This window comes from Panthera tigris, chromosome D2 (genome assembly GCF_018350195.1).
Source record: "Panthera tigris isolate Pti1 chromosome D2, P.tigris_Pti1_mat1.1, whole genome shotgun sequence".
Taxonomy (NCBI): domain Eukaryota; kingdom Metazoa; phylum Chordata; class Mammalia; order Carnivora; family Felidae; genus Panthera; species Panthera tigris.
In genome coordinates, this window is record NC_056670.1 from 72,549,245 (window position 1) to 72,568,320 (window position 19,076).

Here is a 19,076-nt window from a genome sequence, read left to right on the forward strand (position 1 = left end):
TATTAGGACCCCTCTGCCCGCAAACAAGAAAAATCTTGACTCGGTAACAAGCAGTTTGGAGGTGGCACCCTCCCATCTCTCTGGTCTGGCCCAGTTATGCTGCAGCTTGACCTTAGGGGACAGGAGCAAGATGGCCGCTGCAGTTCCTTGCGTCCTATTTAGCCGCTGAGTATCCAGAGGGAAAAGATTGTCTTCCTGTGGGTCTTTCTTCTTCCCCATCCAGCCTCTCCAGTCACTTCTCACTGGACAGAACCGGACCGCATGACCACTCTGAAGTCTGAACCAATCATGGGCAAGGACAATAGGATCCTCTCCCCTGGCTTAAATGGAGCTGGGTTTACTCCTGAGCTGGAGACAGAGTCTCCTTCCACGAGTATGGGCAAAATCAGGGCTCTTTCCAAAAGAAATAAGGTGGAAAGAGATGTTGAGTCCACAGCAGTGGCTTTAACAGCACCCAAGATTCGTTTGCAAAGTGGTAGACGTTTCCCGAGGTAGACACTGGTGATTTGTGCCTGCACAGGATACGTTCCCCTTCTGCTGTGGCAGCACCTAATTTTGTTCCAAGGAATCACCTCCCTCTGAGACCCTCAGTCCAAGATCCTATCCTTTCCAAGGCCTGGTTGGTCAGCTCCTTTGATTCTATGAGTTGCCCTGTGTCTTTCTATTACATTTTTTTGAATAAAACTTGAATAGCCAGACCCATCTCTGTTGCTTGCAGCCAAAGAATTCTAACCAGCCCCTAAGATTCAAGGGTTCTAAAAGCTCCAGGGTCCACTCTCCTGGGCTGGCAGCAGCCTAGGACAGTTGCAGCGTGAAATTCAGAACCTGAAATCTGGATTAGAATCTGAGAATCTAAGCAATCCTCCCCTCCAACCAGCTGTGTGATCTTGTGAAAGTCACCCAACATCTCTGATCAGTCAGACCCTGACAGCTCTTTGATCCTAGCAAGAATTGGCAAAACAGAAACAAAAACAGAAAAACAGAACAACAACAACGCAAAAAATACACAACCCACACACGAATGTGCCCATCCAACTCAAGAAACACTGTGGTCAGAAGTCCCAATAATATGCCCCAAGTCACCATCGATTTTCTTAATTAATTACCAAATTTTAAATCACATGACCTCTCTACACCTCATTTTTCTCATCTGTGAAATGAAGATATGAATAGCATCACATAAGAGCTTTGGGATGATAGTGTAGAATAATATCTGTAAAAATACTTTCTATTCTGTTTAATGCTACCAAATGCAAGGAATCAATATTTCCAATATCTGCCGAAAACGTTTGCTTGTTTTAAGTAACAACTTGAAAAAATAGATCAGGAAAGTATAAGAGTGTGTGGTCTCCCCTTCTCCCTGCTTCTAAAAGGATGCTTCTCTGTGTATCGTTGGTGCTTGGGCTTCTACGATATTAATGGAGAGAAAGGATAAAACATATGAGCACACGCTCAACTGGAGAAGCCAGAGGCTAGCTGATGTACATGGAAAGAGAATTAGAATTCTCACCAGAGTTTAAAAAAGAAGAAGAGAAGAACAAAAAGGCAGCTTTGATCCCAAAGGTACAGGTGGAAGGGAAAAAAAAAAAAAAAGAACAGATGCAAAGAAGAACGTTTGCCCGTCTGGAAAGAGAGGAACGATGTTGGAGGCGGCCGCCATGAATATGAGAAAACGAGAGTGTGGGGAGGCAGGCGATGACAAGAAAAAAAGGATTTTTTTGAAGTTTTGCTGGATGTCATGAATGTCCCCCCTTTGCATTTTTCTAGGAGACAGCAGGAAAATTGAAAGTCACTTTCAGTGATTTGGGGATGTTGCAGTGATGTTCCTCTGACCACTCTGGCAGCCCGGTTTCTTATGGTACGTGGTGGGTACAAATATTCACTGAGCTCCTCGTAGGTGCCAGGCTGTGCTAGGCTCCGAACACACATGGCCCTTGCCCTCATAGACTGCGTGGTGCAGCAAAAAGCACTTGGCTTACCCCTGCTTCATTCACCCACCCTGGCGGTCACTAGAACCCACAGACGGCCACAGTCACTCCTCCTCGGCCCCTCAGCACCACCTCAGATGGGCCCCTGGCCAGCTCTCACTAGGTTACTCTGTCACTTGGTCTCCTTGCCTCTAGTCCCAACCACCCACACCCAATCCAGTTTTGACAAAACTGCCAAAATGCTTTTTTCCAAAATGCAAATCGTGATCACGGCTCACTCCCATCTGAAATCTTCCAACCTTGACTTCCTCCTCATCCCTTATAGGCTGAAATGGTAAAGACGCTCAGGATCAGGGTCTGGCCTAACGCCCGACCCTCCTGCCCGGCAGCCTCAGCATCTCACGGCCCCACATTTTCACACCACTTGGGAAACCCACCATCGCCCTCTTTTCCACTCTTCTTCTCTCACACTCAGCTGGACCGCCCTCCTCTTCCCTGGGAATCATTCACCTCGCCGCCATCTTGCACAAAGCTAGCCCTTCACTCTCTAGGACGTTTCTCTCTCTACACTCAGCAGCGATTATGTTCACCTGCTCCTGATGCCCAAATGCCAGCACGCGGGGGACAGCACTACGTCACCGCCAGCCCTAGAGCAGCTCCGGGCACAGGGTAGATGTACAAAGAAGGTTTGTTGCTCATGGTGACAGAGATGACAAGGGACAGAAAAACACATCCTGCTGTTGAGAGGGTGTGGCGTTACCAACTTAGTAATTCAACTGGAACTTACGCATGGTGGAAACTTGCTGCTTTTGAATGAAGCTGTGTTTTCTCTCTCATGGCACGTGTGGGCCAGGGGGAGTCAGTGACCTTTTAGCGAATATATTAAAATTAAAAATTTTCAGATGACACCCATGAAATAGGATTGTTTTCAAACAGCAACAACAAAATAAAATAAACATACAGGAGGATATGAATATGGGGAGAATACACTGCCCAGAGATAACCGCTGCGGCCGTTCTGACGACGGTCTCTGCGGACCTCTTTTCTATGCATAGATTACATCCGTCCATATCGTGGCATATGGACCAGTCTCTCCATGCTCAGGCCACCCCAGCTTCCCAGAATCTGGGTGAAACTGGCCCCAGCTGGGTGGGGCCAGGAGACCCTCTATTTGAGGCTTTGGTTTGGGCAAAAATACAATTGGCCCCAGTTCCAATTTGGGACCATCTCCAGGCAGATACAAAGGGGTCATTTTTCTTTCCCTCATGTACAAAGTGCGCTCCAGACTGGGAGTTTCTCTGGGTTAAGACATTCAATTCAATTGAAAAAGATCATCTGAGGTTTCCCAAGAAAGTCATATTTAAAGATGGCATAGACTGAAGCTTTATTTCTGTCCAAAATAGTCATGAATTATGAAAGCCATTGGCTGGAAGCTGGGGGAACAGCAGGCTTTTGTGGACAAAGAAAAGGCGTGGGTAAGATCTAGAAGCTCATAGGACTGCGGAAGAGTCTGAAAGGACCATTGAGTTATGGGAGGGGCCCAGCAGTATAGCCTCTCTTGCTTCCCCGTATCATCCAGTGGGCTGTTTGCACAAGGAAGTCTGTGATGGAGAATATGAGTGAATTAATGTTTGGATTTGCCCAGTGCCAGGACTGAGTCTCACAGGACCGACCAGAGGTCCTGTGTTATGGCTGCCAAAAAAGGGATGAACTCCTTTATAACCCACTTTGGGAAGAGTCCATCCACTGGTACTACCCTGTGGCAGTCATAACTATACATGGCTTTACAATTTGACCCAACAATTTTATACCTAAGAATCTATCTACAAATGCGAAAAAACAACAATGCAAAAGCTGGGATTATTTGTGATTGCAAAATATTGGAAACGACACGAATGGTCATTCATAAACTAGTTGGGTATAAACTACAGTACATCTACTCAAGGAAATTCTATGGAGTCATAGAAATGAATGAAGAAACTCTCTATGACTTAACATGGAATACTTTCCAGGATATATATTACTAAGTAAAACAAGCAAAATATAAAAGACCATGAAATGTATTCTACATTTTGTGCAAGGGGAAATATTTTTTTTTGTTTTATATTTTACAAGAAGAAACACAGGAGCAATAAAACTATAAGCTAATAAAAATGGGCAGGCATAAAAAAAATGGGTAGGCATGGTGAAGGGGATGGGACGGCAGTGAGACATCTATGAACTTACTTTTGTACATAGTTTCAGTTTCAGTTTGGAGGGTTTCGTATATCCAAAAATAAAATTAAGTCCAAAAGATTTTTTTTTAATATTTACTCATTTTTGAGAAAGAGAGTATGAGTGGGGGTTGGGGTGCAGAGAGAGAGAGGGAGACAGAAGATCCGAAGCGGGCTCTGCACCGACAGCAGCGAGCCTGATGCAGGGCTCAAACAAAAACCGTGAGATCGTGACCTGAGCCAAAGCTGGGTGCTCAACCGACTGAGCCACTCACGTGCCCTAAGTCGGCAGGGTTTTCTAAAAGCAAACCCTAAACTTGACATAAGAGAAGCACATCAGCCTTACTCTGCATTATATGAGTGGTAGGCACGATGTAACTTCACAGAGAAAATCTTTAATTCAAGTAATGTTAGGGAGAGTATTTTGACCATGTATCTTTATTTTTTTTTTTTAATTTTTTTTTCAACGTTTTTTATTTATTTTTGGGACAGAGAGAGACAGAGCATGAACGGGGAGGGGCAGAGAGAGAGGGAGACACAGAATCGGAAACAGGCTCCAGGCTCCGAGCCATCAGCCCAGAGCCTGACGCGGGGCTCAAACTCACGGACCGCGAGATCGTGACCTGGCTGAAGTCGGACGCTTAACCGACTGCGCCACCCAGGCGCCCCTGACCATGTATCTTTAATATGACACTTTGTGTTGGTAAAAGGAACTGCAAAGACATCTTGAACTTAATTTAGTAGGGTTGTTGCTGGCAGTGGTATTGACAGCATAATTCTGAAGCTATGTGTTTTGTGTATTAAAGGATAGAACACATGAGCAAATGTGTGATGTTGCAGACCAGGGTTTTGCTGTGGAGAGGAAGATACAACCATAGAATGGGAGGAAAGTGAAGAAAAACCTAGGTTACTGGATTTAAGTTAGATATATCAGTGTGTGCTTATGGTTTTAAATAATATATACTTCCTAGTTTCATTTACAGAGAAGACTTAGGAGCAATGGCACTCCAGCAGCAATGAGCCACCTAGAGCCCAGATCTTGGTTTCTAAGTACCATTCCCCACTCAAAGGAAGCTGGGCTCCCAGTTTGCCGGGGACCGTCCTGGTTTAAAATCTGAAAGTCTTGCACCCCGGGGACTCCTCCTCTCCCAGGCAAGCCAGGATGGTTGGTTGCTCACCTGGGAGCAAAGGGGTTGCTGGCCTGGAGAGGAGCCAGAATGAGCTCCCAGGTAGACATCACTCCCTTCCAGAAAGCTCCACCAGGCACCTCTGCCAGGCTGCAGCATCTGATAGCCTGTGAGAAATGTACTTTGTGCCTGAACACCCCTTCAGACAAGGATGCCCTCACCCCCAGGGCCCCTCACCGTGACTGTCTGGTCCTCTCTCTCAGAGGCATTCACAAGGAAGTACAAAGTCCCCCCCCCCCCCCCAGTGATCTTAAATGCCTAAAAATGGCATAACAAATTAACCCAGATTGTAATTTCCTCCCCATGATTCAATCAGCCTGGCCTGGCTCAGGGGAATTCCCTTGTTTTAATCATGTTTCTCTTCAAAATAACTCATGCTAGGAGCAAGGGAAGCCATTCATGAATCTGTGGTTCCAATTATCTCTCACCTCCTCCGTCCTTATAATTTAATAAACTAACAATTTTGTTGAGAGACCTCCTTTGAAGAATATGCCAGAGACTTAAGAAAAAGCTAACATTGGCACATGTGGGCCCCCGGGGAAATACTGGGTTTGCAACCACCAGTTATCCCCAGAAAGCTCCACCTGGCCTTCAGCCAACCCCGTCCCAGTGGGGAGTGGGGAGCTGCAGGCTGGAGGCTAAAGGGGGTACCTGCTGAGGTCTGCACCCAACTCGTGCCCCTGAGGTGCGCTAGAGTGAGAATAGAAGGGCTAAGGCTCCAGCCCTGGTCTAGCAGGTCCCGATCTGTCCGCTCTTTACTGTTTCCTTCTCTCCTGATCAGCCTGGAGGCAAAAGTGGCCCCGGAGACACAGGCCCTGGAAGGAGGCAGCAGAGAGACCAGCAGGGCACAGGGGCCTGGCACTGAGCAGGTCACACAGTCTGGAAGGGGCTGCATGGGAGAAGGCAGACACATTGGCTCCTCTCCCGTGGTCCAGACTCTGTGTCTGGCCTCTACCCCCATTTGTCCTTCTCTCCCATCAGTCATGGCAGAAGGACGGCGGGCCCCCAAGGCAGAGCAGATGGCAGCAGGTGCTGCCCCCCCCCCTTCCCCGCACCCTTCATCCCCTAGAGCTCTATCTGAGCCTCAGGCTCAAGTCTGGTAACGAAGGAGCCCTTGTCCCTCTCGGGCTCTTCCCCACGGCTCCCCCTCCCCTGCCCTGTGCAGCCTCTCTTGGCTGTCTATTTCCTAACTGCACCTGCATTCAATAGGGAGTGACTGTACCTCTTCTAATCTCTTGCACCCCCAGTATCTTACACGCAGGGCTACAAAAGCAGCACATGGAAACAGTTTTGCAGTTCCTGCAGAAGGTGAACCTAGAATTACCAATTGAACCAGCAATCCCACTCTTCCGTATAGATTCAAGAAAACCGAAAACCTATCTTCACACGCTAAGCAGCTCATGAATGTTCCTAGAAGCACCATTCACAACGGGCAAAAGGCAGAAATGCCCAGAAACCCCTCAAAGATGAATGGATAAATATGATATAGTTTATCCAGGGGCACCTGGGTGACTCAGTCGGTTAAGTCTCCGACTTCGACTCAGGTCATAATCTCACGATTTATGAGTTTGAGCCCCAAATCAGGCTGTATGCTGACAGCTCAGAGCCTGGAGCCTCCTTCAGATTCTGCTCCTGTCTCTCTCTGCGCCCCTCTCCCCTCCCTGCTCGTGTCTGTCTCTCTCTATCTCTCAAAAATAAATAAAACATTAAAAAAAGATATAGTTTATCCATACAATGGAAAATAATTCAGCAATAAAAAGGAAGGAATTCTGGCACCTGCCACAACATGGATGAACCTTGAAAACATTTTGCTAAGTGAAATAAGCCAGACGCCAAAGGGCAATACCATACGATTCCATTTGTATGAAATGTCCAGAGTAGGTGAATGCACAGAGACCAGAGGCAGATTCGAGGTTGCCAGGGCTGCGGGAGGGGATAGGAGTGACTGCTGATTGGCACAGGTTTCTCTGCGGGGTGATGGACTTAGTGTGATGGTCGCACAACGTAGTGAATATACTAAAACCCCACTGAATTGTACATTTCACATTGGTGCATTTTATGTTACGTTAATTATCTCTCACCTCTGCCCTGGCCACACTCAGTACAGTCCGCTAAGGTCACCTTGACTTTGACCCTAGCATAGCTCCATATTCCTGGCAAGCTTGTTCTTCGATCCACCCCAAATGTCCCTACTGTTGGGGAAGATTTTCAGGACAGATTTGGGACAATGAGGCGGTAACATCCAGCACGGCACATCGAGACATATAAATCAGACATCCAACATCGCTATCCTTGGAAGCTTCCCAGCCCAGCCACCCACGCTCCTGCTGGACCTTAAGGGTCTCCTCTTCAAAATCACAGAAGCCTAAGGTGGGACTTCAGTAGTCACTTCTTAAGGCAAGTCTCTTCTTCCCTCCCTGCTATAGTGCTATCAGAAAGGAGGAGCGTTAGAGACAGTCGAATCACCCAGCTAACAAGGGGGGTCAGTAGGGGCTCCAACATAGACCCTTGTGGTCTCCCACAGCGGGAGCTGGGCCCTGGCATGAAGGGTCCTCATCACCCAGGGTGGGGCCTGGGGAGGCCAAAGCACCAGCCACAGGCCCTTGGGATCCCTGCCTCCCTGGTTGTCACTTTTACCCAGAATGTTGCTGTCAGTAAGATCTGTCCGTCCCAATGTGCTGGGCTCAGGGTGGCTGCACGATCAGTCCCTGCATTGAAGTCCAGGAATGAGAAGCTCTTCATGACTTTGAAACATGCTAATTAGGTTTAGGCAATCGAGGTCAATAAATCAGATTCAGTTACCAACTCTCCTGGAGGTACACGGAGCTCCAGAGACAACAGGGAGAAAAATGCACAAGATACCTCAGAAGAGCATTAACCCTTCACAGGTTTGGTTTACGGGGCTTCTGGGTGGCTCAGTTAAGCACCCAACTTCGGCTCAGGTCATGATCTTACAGTTCATGGGTTCGAGCCCCACGTCAGGCTCTGTGCTGACAGCTCAGGGCCTGGATCCTTCTTCAGATTCTGTTTTTTCCTCTCTCTCTGCCCCTCCCCTGCTTGCATTCTCTCTGTCTCTCTCTTTCAAAAATAAATATACATTAAAAAAAAAAAAACAAAGGTTTGGTTTTCTTAGTAAATGTTAATTTTTTTTTTTTTTTTTTTTTTTTAAAGAACATGATGTCTAGGGGAAGACATCCTAACAAGTGCTCCTGTGCTCAGAACTCATTCTACCTAGGGACGCCTGGGTGGCTCATTCAGTTGAGCATCTGAATTCGACTCAGGTCATCATCTTGCAGTTTGTGGGTTCAAGCCCCACATCAGGCTCTGTGCTGACAGCTCAGAGCCTGGAGCCTGCTTTGGATTCTCTGCCTCCCTCTCTCTCTGCCCCTCCCCCACTCATGCTCTGTCTCTCTCTGTCTCAAAAATAAATAAACATTTAAAAAAAATTTTTTTAACTTATTCTATCTCAAGAACCCTCCCGGCAGCACCTCTGTCCCGGAGAAAGCTACAGAGGCCAGTGGCTGCACACCCCTGAGGTCATTCAGGCCAGTCCCCTGCCCCGGAGAAGTGTAGAGCTCAAGCTCCCTCTGGGTGCATTCAGAGAGAGGCAAACAAGCAGAGAGGGGCCGCTGCTTTACTAAGTGTGACCTCTGCCAGGCACCAATATACTGTATCTCAGTCTATCCTCAAAAGAGCCCGAGAAACAAGGTGTGGTGTGAGTCAATTTGGGGAGGAGACAAGTCCCAGAGAGGTTGGTGATGTCGTGGTGACACAGCTGCCAAAAAAAAAAAAAAACCAAAACCAAAAACAGAGCAAAGACTCCTGACTCCCCCATAACTATCAAGAGCTTGACTTATGTGGACCCCTGGGAGCCCTCCTGGAGAATTTCAAAGCAAGTCCACAGATGAGAGGCTCTCTGCAGAATTGTCACCAGAGGCAGAAGGTGCGACCATAGGGAGCTCCCTGTCCTGACGGCACCCTCGTGTGTCTGTAACAGCCAGGTCCCACGGGGACAGCGCTTGGCTGGACCAATCGGGTGCCTTCCTTAGGTCTGCGAATTTGTAAAGGATTCAGAATGGCCCAAAGTGTGATGGCTCAAAGCCACGAGGCACATGTGTGGGGGATGGGGGGGGGCGCGCAGGGGGGAGGCTGAGAGGGTGACTGAAGCCACCTTTGAGAAAGCAGGTGGCAGAGAGAGCTACCTCTCTTTGCCATGGACTCTGTGTGCCGGGACAAGGGCAGCGGAGAGCAGGCTCGGGGCTTCTCAAGGGTGTTCAAGGGGCCTCGATTTGCAAACACAGGGGGTGCAGCACGGCGATGGGCGTGCAGCTCCCGGCAGAAGAAGCACCCACTGTGTGTATGTAGGTGCACACAGAGGGTGTCCAGGTTGTCCCTAACATGTCCCATTTCTACAGTTTACGGCCACTGATTTTGCCCCCACAGGGCACCTGGCTGCCCCACAGACAGACTCTCAGCAGAATCACATTCATAGAGAGAATAAAACCAGAAAGTTCCCCCAGAGCTCGCTCTCAGCTCCCATCGGCGGGAGGGAGGCCAGGCAGCGTGGAAGGGAGGACAAAAGCCCTGAAAGCCCCTCGGGACACAGGCCAAAACGGAAACGTGGGGTGAGCCCCCCAGTGACGCCAATGCCAAGCCTGGTAGGAGCAAGCCTCCTCCAGGAGCTGAAATGGGAACTAAGAGGGAAAAAAAGGGCTTTAGCTGTGCAAGAGCTCAGGGCAGAGCCCAGGTCTGACTCACTTCCTGGGCCTGAACAGAGGGGCCTCGGGAGGATGTTTCCGGGATGAATAAATCCAAAGGGATGAGAGGGTAATTGCAAAATCCCATCATGGGGAATCCCGGGCTGCCTGCGTGTTTTGCAGGGAAACAGGAAAGCACAGGAGAGGCGGGCTGGCAATTTCTCTCTGCAGTTGTCGGAGGTTTCTCTCCAGGTCAAGGGAACTTGCCACAAGGGGTCCAGGGCACGGGTCGGGAGGGCTGCCTCTGGGAGGGGACAATGGTGAAGGGATGTGGCCCCTGAGGAGGCTTGGGGACCAAAGCTGAAGTAGGAGGTCTGGAGGGGGCGATTGTCCCCTGGAGCCGCACTGACACCAACTCTAGTCCGGACACCTGCTCCCGGGGCGGCGCCCTCCCAGCCACAGCCACACCTCACCATCCCCCATAGCCCCCATCTTCCACATTTGCCAGGTTAGCGACACTCCACGAACTTGGTGATGGATAATGTGGGAGAGGGTAGTTCCAGGATGGAACGGGGGGGGCAGTGAGGACGATGGTGGCTCCACCTGGGACAAGCTGGGTCCGGCTGTCTCCGAGATGTCCAAGTGGAGGTGTCCAGACAAGTGTCTCTGGGGACCATCAGCATGAGGGGAGGGGAGGGGGCTCTGCGGAGTCAGTGGGTGGCCGAGCCCATCCTGAAGCTAGTATACAGGAGGAGAGGGGAGGGTCCGGGACAGTCCCAGGCCCCGACATTAAAGCGGTGGCCAGATAAGAGGCCCTCAGAAGTCTACCCCCACTTTCCCCAGGGGCCAAGTGATGGGACCACGGGGCCCACAGGTCCAGCTCTGCGGTGGAGTCTGCAGATCAGCAGTTATAGAGAACAGACCGCTTGTTAGGCCCAGACCCGGTGCTCCGTCTACATGCAGGCCCGCTCAGGGGACGTTTGTTTCTGCTCTTTTGCAGATGTGGGAACCGAGACACCGAGAAGTTACGTGGAGGCTAGAAGGCAGAAGGGCACAAATGGGCCTGCTATGGACTGAATGCTTGTGTCTCTCCACAATCCACCTGGAAGCCTTAATCCCCGCTAGGATGGTGTCAGCAGGTGGGGCCTTTGGGAAGTAGCAGATCATGAGGGTCGAGCCCTCCTGTGGGATCAGGGCCCTCGCACAGAGACAGGAGAGAGTTTGCTTCCTCTCCCTGCTCCCTGTCCCCCCGTGGCCTCCCAATAAGGTGGCCCTCTGCAGGCCAATAGGGCTTCTCACTGGAACCCAACTATGCTGGCGACCTGATCTTGGACTTCCAGCCTCCAGAATAGTGAAAAAAGATGTCTGTTGCTTAAGCCCCAGGCTCTGGTATCTTTGTTTCAGCAGCCCGGGCTGACCGAGAGGGGGCCAGAGGCTGTCGGGACCCCCGGGTGGATTAGGAGAATGGGTGGGCCAAAGCCCACAAACACTTGCAGCCCCAGAAGCTTCCGCCAACTCCATGAGCGATGAGCCAGTCCCTGCTGTGCCCTGCCTCCTTCGGCTCTTTTTCCTCCTTGAGCAGCCAGAGGCCCCAGCAAGGCAACAGCAGGCCCGCCCGGACCCAAGACGTTCCCATCTTGGACTCATCAGGGGCTCGTGAGGCCCCTGACTGAGGTCATTCAGGTGGCAGCTCCCCCCGCGCTACAAAAGCACGCCCCACACACAACCAGGGAGCAGTGTTTGACCTCCCAGAATCCTCAGCCCTGGTTGGGACGGCCAGGCAGCACCAGCCCAGCAGACAGGCAGCACACAGGAGCCCAAGCATGGCACCAGGGTCAGAGCCAGCCTGGTGAGCGAGGGCTCCTTTTCCTGATCCCACCGGGTCTCGAGAGAGAGCAAAGGGCAGCACGGGCAGGGTGCTGATTCGCTTTCCTCCATCACCTCTTGACCTCGCCTTCACCTGTGACCTCCCTGCCCCTCCTTGTAATAAACAAGTAAACAAACCAACCAATTGCTTCCCCACCGTCTTACACCCTGGCCGACCTGAGACAGCCTCAGGGGGTGTCCCAGCTGACCATTGCCAATTGCAGTCTGAGAAAGTCTTTCTCACTGACTGGCTCCAGGAAGGGATTCCACTGGGCTAATAATTAAGCCCCAGCTGGCCCCAGGCCCTGGACAAGGGCAAAGCTGCAACACAGGCCACTTGGAGAGTTCAAAGTACATGCGATGATGATGATGATGACGATGGTTATGATGGTGATGATGATGATGGTGATGATGGTGATGGTGATGGTGATGATGGTGGTGATGATGGTGATGATGGTGATGATGATAATGATGATGGTGGTGATGATGATGGTAATGATGGTGATGATGATGGCGATGATGGTGATGATGGTGATGATGATAATGATGATGGTGGTGATGATGATGGTGATGATGGTGATGATGATAATGATGATAGTGGTGATGATGGTGGTGATGATGGTGATGATGATGGTGATGATGATGGTGATGATGATGGTAGTGATGATGGTGATGATGATGATGGTGATGATGGTGATGGTGGTGATGATGATGGTGATGATGGTGATGATAATGATGATGGTGGTGATGATGATGGTGATGATGGTGATGATGATGGTGGTGATGATGATGGTGATGATGGTGATGATGGTGATGATAATGATAATGATGATAATGATGATGGTGATGATGGTGATGATGATGGTGATGATGATGATGGTGGTGATGGTGGTGATGATGGTGGTGATGATGGTGATGATGATGATGATGGTGATGATGATGATGGTGGTGATGATGGTGATGGTGGTGATGATGATAGTGATGATGGTGATGATGGTGATGATGATGATGGTGGTGATGATGATGGTGATAGTGATGATGGTGATGATGATAATGATGATGGTGGTGATGATGATGATGGTGATGATGGTGATGATGATGGTGGTGGTGATGATGGTGATGATGATAATGATGATGGTGGTGATGATGATGATGGTGATGATGGTGATGATGATGGTGGTGGTGATGATGGTGATGATGGTGATGGTGGTGCTGACAATGGTGATGGTGATGATCGTGATGATGATGATGGTGATGATGGTGATGATGATGGTGATGATGGTGATGATGGTGACAATGATGGTGGTGATGGTCATTATCATGGTGAAGGAGCAGAGCACTAGGTGCTCGCAGACCTTATGCAAATTGTGCCTCACCCACTGAATGACATCACTTACCCTCTCTGAACTTGAGCATCATTAGCTATGTGCTGAGGGGGGTAATATTCACCACAGTGCATGCTATGAGGATCCCAGGGGATACTGGGCCAAGACCTAGGTCTGTGGCTCTCAAAATGTGATCCCCAGACCAGCAGCATAAACACCACTTGGGAACTTACTAGAAATGCAAATTCTCAGGCCCCACCACAGAGCTACTGAACCAGAAACCCTGGGTGAGGCTCAGCGATTGTGCTTTAAGGGGCTCTTCCCACAGTCTGAATTCCTGGGAGACAGAAACACTAACGGTCTTCAGTCTCTCCAAAGACATGGCCCTGCCAGGATTTGCCTTTGAAGCAGGAGCTTGTGGCCCAGCTATACTTCTTAGCAGGAGAGCAGACATGGAGAAGAGGTCTTCTGTGTGCCCTCAGCCCATGCCACCAGATAACCTGGGGTCCGCCATCTACCAAGTCTCCAGCCTCATCCATGTGGCCGCTGGGCTGATTCCATCCTGCAGGCCATTCGGGCCTTGAACAACCCGGCCTCCGCGCCCCTGAGGGCCCCGCGTCCCCTACCTCCTGCTTGAGCCTGAGCTGGAGCTTTGTGTTGGGGTGCCCAAGGTGCAGGTCCCACTGCTGCCCTGTCATTCCCACCTCCTTCTGTCAGTGTACCAGGTCACCACAGCCCCTCAGCCAGCTTCCTAGCACTGACGCCTCTAGGGTCCTCCACTCAACACAACCTCCCAAGCACCCCACTGTTTGGGGGGTGCCCAGCAGTCTCTGCTCCCTCCTTCCCATCTTGTGGCCTGACTCCAATAGTGTCCTCTAGAGAGCCTGGCACAGGGCACCCCAGGGGGCTGAGCCAGAAGCCTATAACAGCAATTATTGCCGTCTGTAGTGCAATCATGACCGTGAGCGTGTGAGTCCTTCCCACAGTTTCTCCATAATCCTCAAACCCCATTCTACAGATGAGTGACTGAGCTCAGGAAGGGAGGTGACATGCGCAAGTCACACAGGGGCACAAAACCAGCAAGGGCAGGGCATCTGGGAGTTGAACTCCTCCTTGTCTGACTCTGAGAGGGAGTCTTTACGGCTGGAATCAGCCAATGTATCTTCCAGAAATGGGAAATCTAATATTGGCTATGAAGTTGTTTCCTGCCTGTTCTGTATTAGCCCATCCCTTCCCCAGACCTTCAGGACAAGCATGCCCCTCCCAATGGCCTGGTGACACACTTTCAGAGTGCCTGATGTGAGGTGACAGAAGGATGTCTCTTCCCTGCCACCACCATTGTTCCCAGGATCCTCAGGGCCTCTGGGGTGAGCCCTGCCATCCCTCGGGGCCTGAGCCAGTGATCAGCCATTTAATTTGCATGCGAAGGGAACAGCTAAGCCCAGAAGCTGTACTTGGAGACGCCAGGGGATCCGAAGTAATGGGGAGATTTCAAGATTCAGTGACAGAACGGCCTGGCCCTGCAGCCCGTGTCCTCTCTGTCTGTGGTATCACGTGGCATTAGCTCCTCACAGTGGCTGAGCCCTCCCCTAGTCTGTGAGGGCTCCTGGGCGTGCAGCTATACCCTGTACCGTGGGCCCTTCACCAGGCCCAGAACAAAGCCAGGCGCTGCGACATGGCCTCTTGTGAGCTGACTCCACCCGGGACTGGACTGGGGAAGCTGATGCCATAAAGAAAGGAACGTGGCCCTGGGGTGGTGGGGGGAAAGGGCTTCAGGGGCACCTGCTGTCCTTGGGCCCCTCTCTGGCCTCCACCCAAGTGTCCCATCCCACTCACCTCTGCTTTGCTGAACTGACTGTCCCATCTGGCCTTGGCATGCTCCCCTGCACCCTCTGTGGCTAAGCCAGGCCTTTGCTCCGGGTGCCCAGGTGCCCGTCCACAGTCCATTTCACCCCGCAGTCTTTGCCCGTCGCCCCCCTCCCCCCATCATCTGTCAGCAACTCTGTGCCCCTCAGGAGACACCACGAACCCCTGCGGCTTCTGTAGGCGCACGTCCACACCTGGGAGCACCACCTCAGGCTCCTCTACTGGGACTCCTCCCTCCCGGGGGGGCCCCACCCCTCTCCCCAGCGTCTGGGCTCCCCTGACAGCTTCCCCAGCTCTTGGCCACATCCTCGTGCTGCCGTCTGGTCACCTTCAAATCTGTCCCAGGCAGGGCGGAGTGCTTCCCGCCCCACCCCCGCCTTCCCGGCTGCAGGCAGCTTCGCTTCCATGCATGCTAAATTCTTTCCACTTAGGCTTATAGCAAAGCTCTGTGATCAAAGCCGGTGGCACTGACGTTTCCTACTTAGAGCGGAGCTTTGGAATTTAGAAAACCTTTTTATCTTTTAACAAAGCCCAGCTTTCAAGACCACCGTTTTGCCAAGGAGGCAACACAAAATAAAAACTCAACTTCGACTGTCATAGCTGAGCAATGAATTTATTATGCTAGCAGAAATGCATCCATTCTCTGAACCACTTAAAGCCATTGATCAATGGATGCCACCAAGCATCGGGGTTTAAAGGCAATTAAAAATACATCAGTTTTACTTTTTTTAGACTGTTATTTCCATAGGATGCTTAAAACTACAAACTGGTACAACATGGAACTTAATGTAATCTTATTAGTTAGAATTATAAACATTATATATATATATATATATATATATATATATAATTTTTTTTTTTAACAGAGACCTTTAAAAGCGTGATGTGAGTAGGACAAATGGGAGGCCGCAGTGTCTCATACAAATTGCTTAATGACTGCAATAGGTACCTGGACCGGGTTCAAAAATGGGAGATATGGACAACTTGGACTCAGTTCAAGTTTGCTTTTAATTTGATTTACTCCCGAAGCACCAAAGAGACAATGCAAAGGGTAAACAGAGTCCAGAAAGCCTCCGGGGGGACCGTGGCTGCGTGCGTCCCTGTGAACTATACTCTGACACCCAAGTGGTAGGAGGCGCCAGCCAGTCTCCCGGACGCACTCCCTGTACGTCTGCTTCACCACCACCTGCGGGTTAAACATTTGCTGCGTGGCAACGGGCGCTCTCCGCTCCCCCCATAACTGGGCCTGCATGGTCTCTGCCCCGGAATGTTCCACGGGCAGCTCAGGGATGGTAAGCCATCCTGGTGAGTGACCCGAGAGTAATAAAGGCAATAATTTAAAACCATGGGTTTTAGAATAATTCTTGTCTTTCTTTTCCAAACCCTCCATTTCGAGGACATGAGTGGGGACCCCTCAGGTGGACAGAGACACAGTGTGGCCACCTGCACCTTCCTGCTTCTCCCTTCCCCATCGAATCCCTCCACCCTCACACCCATTGTACTTGCAGCGGGAGGATGCACGCTCAGAAGTGTGCTGGCACGTGTTTAACAACATGTGAAGATTCCCGCGGTGTAAACACGCCCACGTGGCTGATTTTTAGCCCTACCCGCGTGATGTCACCCAACGTGGAGTGGGGAAGAGATGTTCACTGTTGTGTCCCATTTCCGTTGTATAGATACAGGAAACGTAAATAACCTCCAGCACGGTGATCACAGTAAAACGATTAGAAAGGACGGGTTTTGTCACTACTTTTAGCTTTAATATAATTTATTCCATTGTTATATTCTATCTTAATTTTCAACAAGATGCCTGTGTCTGACAACTGACTCACAAAATTCCTGAAAATTTAATGTTCGGCTCTCGGGATCTGCCACCGGCCGGCTCTACCGTATCCCACCGCGTGTCCCGATGGGCCACAGGTTGGAAAGGGGAAGGACATGCTTCAGCACTCGACACGAGATGGTTACCTGACGCTTCCAAACAAGATAGCCTTTAAATATGCACCTGAGTTTGCTGATTCACTGTTGGGATTTTTTTTTTTCCTCCCATAAACCCCCTAATCTTGTGCAATGCACTTAATTCCCAAAAGGGCAACTGGGCATCGACTAGTCACAGTGAAACCTCAAGGTGGCGCCCTAACAGCAGAGCTTAGACGGTGCAGAGAATTCTTCCGAGGAGACCCAAAGCCCTTGAGAGACCAGTCAAAAGGAGCTGCCCTCTGACTGAAGCCTTTGGTTGTCCTGTCGACCCAGGGACAAGAGATCCTCCTGTCTGGCCCATAATCCCTGTAACCCAAGCCTGGCTTCATCCCTCCAGGGTGGAAGTGTCCCTCTGCCCTCCGGTCACAAAGTCGCTGAATGCTAACATAGGTCAGTTCGCTCCTTACAAGACAAGCAACAACATATCCTTCTTAAAATTCCCAAGCCACTGACCATCACTCCCGGCTGACCATCACTCCCGGCACACGGTTTCAAAGCCATCCCAAGGCCTGGAGCAACTGTGGCTTCTCTTTGCAACGTGGCAAATCCCCAAGTCGTGGATGAATGTCTGGGGAGTTTACACACAGCGGCAGTAGTGATCTCCCAGCGCCAAGGTCCAGCGCAGTTTAGATCGGAAGCACGTCTGGGTGCCCAAGACAAACAAGAATATGAGGGGCGCCTGGGTGGCTCAGTCAGTTAAGCATCTGACTCTTGATTTCAGCTCAGGTCATGATCTCTCGGTTCGTGAGTTCAAGCCCGGCATTGGGCTCTGTGCTGACACCTCGGAGCCTGCTGAGGATTCTCTCTCTCCGTCTCTCTCTCTGCCCCCTCCCTCGCTTGTGCGCGCTCTCTCTCTCTTTCTCAAAACTAAAGAATAAATACACTTAAAACAATTTTTTTAACTTTTAAAAAAGAACGTGAAAGCCGGAGAGACCAACTCCCTCAGAGGAGCCCAGGCAAGAAGAGCCCCATTAAGAGAGAGGGACAGAACATCCCTGACATGGAAGGGACGGGGGGTGGGTGGCCTCAGGGCCATGGCCCCCTCCCTCAGACACTGAACTCAGCTGTGGGCATGTGACCGTCTGCCCGATGAGTTGTGAGGGGGAAGGGACACCCGGTGCCAAGATGCCATGTTCTTGCCTGCCTTGCCAGGAGACCGGGAAGGTTCTAGGTGGCAGCTGCTCTGTCAGCCTCTGTCTCCAAACAAAGACAATCTGGAGCAGAGTCGCATCTAGCCCACGATGGAACCGGAGACATGTCTGCTCCCCAAGCTTTACTTAATCTATCCTGATGGACACGTGGGCAGCTAGGAGTGCGAGCCACGTTCCGGAAGCTGGACGGTGCAGGGTACGTGTGGGGAAGGGCACAGAGCCCGATGTGGATGGCGAGTAGGGTGGTGTGTGCGTGAAGAGGAGACAGCAAGGAGAGAGGGGGCCGGGGACGGACGCACAAGGGCTTCGAGCCTTGTGTTGTCACAGCTCCCCTCCCCCATCCGCACGCACCCACTTAGGTGACTGCAAAGGCCAGAGGACACGGACGGTGCCAGCCGGCCCTGGAGGAGCTTCGAGTTACTGAGAGGAGGCACGCGTTCGTGGGAGAAGGCCGGTGACCGGCACAAGCCGCGTCAGCGCCAGCTCAATCTCACACAAAGGGTAGGGAGCCGGGTATCTGCCCAGGGCCTGCCCGGTACGGGCAGCTGAGAAGAACAGGCCTTCCAGGCCCACCTGCAAAGCACCATCACCTCCTCCACCTCCTCCACCCCCTCCAGCCTCCGCTCACTGCGCCTGACTGAGAACACAAGGCCTAGCGTCTTCCCCTGGGAAGAAGGGTCCTCACTCCAGGGTCCCATTCTCAACCTCCCGCATCTCAGGGACCCTTTGGTCCCCTGGGGAGACCTACGGATCCCTCCTCAGAATCGTGTTTTTAAACTCATGAAACAAATCACGCCGGGTTACAAAGGAACCTCGTTATTTACCAACATAATGATCAAAATACTTTTTTTATTTACTATTTC